This window comes from Octodon degus, unplaced genomic scaffold (assembly GCF_000260255.1).
Source record: "Octodon degus isolate 3935 unplaced genomic scaffold, OctDeg1.0 scaffold00074, whole genome shotgun sequence".
Classification (NCBI taxonomy): domain Eukaryota; kingdom Metazoa; phylum Chordata; class Mammalia; order Rodentia; family Octodontidae; genus Octodon; species Octodon degus.
This window is the reverse complement of record NW_004524650.1, coordinates 12,720,989-12,724,104: the sequence shown is the minus strand read 5'-3', so window position 1 is coordinate 12,724,104 and position 3,116 is coordinate 12,720,989. Positions and strand designations below refer to the sequence as shown.

Below are 3,116 nucleotides of genomic sequence, written 5' to 3'. Positions count from 1 at the left end.
TGTCCCTCTCCCTCTCCTTCTGCCTCTCTCTCTCCCTCTGCATCCCCCTCTCCCTCTCTCTCTCCCTCTTTCTCCCTCTCCCTCTCCCTCTGCATCCCCCCTCCCTCTCCCTCTCTCCTCTCCCTCTCCCTCTAACTCCCTCGCCTTCCCTCTTCCTCTCCCTCTCCCTCTCCCTCTCCCTCTCCCTCTCTGTCTCTTGTTTTCATTCCTCCCTGACTCCTAAACAAAGCATTTTTTCTTTATCTTTATTTTAGTAGAATTCTTAACCATCATACAGGGAAAGATATTTTTCCTTTCCTGGACCAAATAAATTCATAGCCCATTTTTTTAAGGAATGACACTTTAAAACCCTCAGACATGTTAGAAAGGAAGTTTCAAGAGCATGTAAAAAAAATGTTTTTTTTCTACTCTAAGTGACATCAAGGAACAAAAATCAAATTCCAGTGCTCAGCTAAGGAAAGCTGTGGACCCAAAATGCTTTGAACATCTGCACAGTGACTCTACCATCCTTCCAGGTCCTAAAAGAACAAAAGGAAAGAGCCTCCCAGCCAAGGTCCATGAGCAGGAGCAGGAGCTTCACCTCTTGTGGCTGACTCCCTTTGCTTTGCTGCCCCTCCGATTACTGAGAGCGGTGCTCTGCCATCTCACCCCATCCTTTCTACAGCTGAGACCACTGGCAGTTAGGCATTCTCAGCATTAACCAGCAGGCAACCAATACTGTTACAATGCAGCAAGGTATAGATTTTATGCTCTCTGTGTGGAGAGGATGACTCAGGCCACTCAGCTTTATATCTGAGGTATAACACTGAATGGCCGGAGTCATTGGGGAATTGTACCATGTCAGTTCTACTCTCAGTAGAAGGAAGGGAACATTGCTGTGTGGCAGATGTCCCAAACCTTGACTGATACACAAAGTGCAACAGGTTCCTGGGAGTAGTTCTCATGTCTTTTCAACTGTAAGCTCATGTTTGCGGAAAGAATGACCGACAGGTGTCCTAGGCCTATATTGCTTTGTCTTCACTTCTATCCCCCTCTCTACAAGAGAGAAGTCCTTGCTGCTTCTGGTTACCTGCAGTTGCTTCTTATTGGCTGAGCTCTAGGAGAATCCAGAAGACAGCAAAGTGCTTCAAGGTCCAATAAAAATACACAGCAGAATTCACACTACCTCCATAATGTGACACTATCTGAGCACTAGAGAGAACCAGGTGAACAGGGTACAAAGTGTTTCTTAAGAGAGTCCCTCATGCAGCCTTAAAGCCTGGATTGGCTGTCCTTGCTGAAACAGCCTAGCCCTCACCTTCCTGTAAGTTTACCCAGCGTAGGCCCTGGTGGCTTGGTCTCTGTGTTGTCACTGTTGTTTCTCCTCTTCCCCTCAGGGTTTGCTCTGGGCTCCACAGTGCAGTCCAAAACCAAGGGCATCTGGATGTTGTGTGTGCCCCACCGCACCCAGCCAAACCACACGCTGGTCCTTCTGGACACCGGGGGCCTGGGGGACGTGGAGAAGGTGAGCAGAGAATGCCCTCAGTTCCAATTCTGTGAAGCGTAAATATGAATTGGAAATCCAGTTATGAATATGACATTTCCTCACATACCTTGGTATATTAAAGATAGTTTTCATTTTTCATAGTGGGGAGAATGATTTGACAAATATTTATTGAAGAAATGCATTCAGAGCTCTGTATTAAGTACAGCAGACATAGCAGCAACCTAAATAAAGTCTTGGAGCCTAGTTGTAGAAGTAAGACATAGGGAGTATCATCAGTGAAAGATAATGCACATGCAGAGGGTGGGAAATTGGTCCCTCATTAGAGCTAAGGAGAACTGCCTAGGGGAAAAGTGTCACCCATGGCCTTACTAAAATCCATGACTTAAGATGTAAAGGTGTAATGGAGTGGTGATAGGGATCAGAAAAGCAGTCTTGAGTGGCTTAAGGTTGTACACTCACAAATCCCAGCACTCAGCAGGGTAAAGCAGATTGCACATCCCAGGTGTGCATAGATTACGTAAGAATCTGCTGTCTCAAAAAGAAAAGAAGGAGAGGGAGGACTGAAAGGAAAGGGAAAGAAACAAAGGAAGAAAGAGAAGAAGAAGAAGAAACAGTTTCTATGGCACACATTTAAATAACCTACGTGATCTTCAGAAAGCTTTAGTTTCATCATTAAGGATTTGGCCCTGACTCTGAGCTCTGGAGGTAAAATGCTGTGTATACATAATTTAGAGGACTTTGTCACTAGTGATTACATTCAATCATTTCTCACAGTTTCTATTAGCTTGAGTCCAAGCTGAAAGTCGCAGTGGGTCTTTGGTTTCCATTGTTGTACAAGATGGGGAAACACAAGGGAGGAAAACACAGATTTAGAAATACAAAAATTTTAAAATTCAACATTCAAATTCTCAGTTTTCATCTCATGTCAAACCAAGACACAGTGAATGTGCACTTCACTGTAATTTGCATAAAACTTTCCACTTATATCTACTTTCATTTGTTATGAGATGAAAACACAATAGGATTTATAAACTGGCAGCAGAAGTAGCACTGTCTCTCCAGTCTGTCATGTGCATGAATCCATTGCAAAGCTTTTTACTTCTTATAAGAAACTTGTTTCCAGCCTACTTTTTTGCTCTGGCCATCATAAGCGCGATTCAGTCAAACAAAATACTTCTGGTGCTTTTCCAAGTCAGGGCTCTAACAATTCTCAATCAATTTCTACTGGTTCTGTCACGCTCTGGATTCCTTCATTTCCACTACAGATTTTACCAACTCTTTAAAGTACAACTACTTTCAACTTATTGCCCTACTTCAATACAACACAATGACTTACTTATTTTTTGGCCAATATTAGAGCTTGAACTCCAGATCTCATGCATGCTCATCAAGTGCTCAATCACTGAGCTACTATAATGGAGGAATTGCCCACTTATTACGGCACAGCTACTGTGCTCGGAGTACTTGCTTACATATTCCACCTTCCTTGAGAATGCCCTGCACTTGTTCTAACAGCTTATGAGCTAATGTTTTCAGAGGGACCAACATACACATCAAAAATAAGGTATGAAAGGAAGAGAGAGAGAGAGAGAGAGAGAGAGAGAGAGAGAGAGAGAGAGAGAGAGAGAGA

The 3,116-nt window shown here is 43.4% G+C and overlaps 1 pseudogene; it reads left to right on the top strand.

Annotated features, from left to right (window-relative positions):
* LOC101565784 overlaps positions 1-3,116 on the top strand; it is a 95,440-nt pseudogene that overhangs the window by 76,774 nt on the left and 15,550 nt on the right.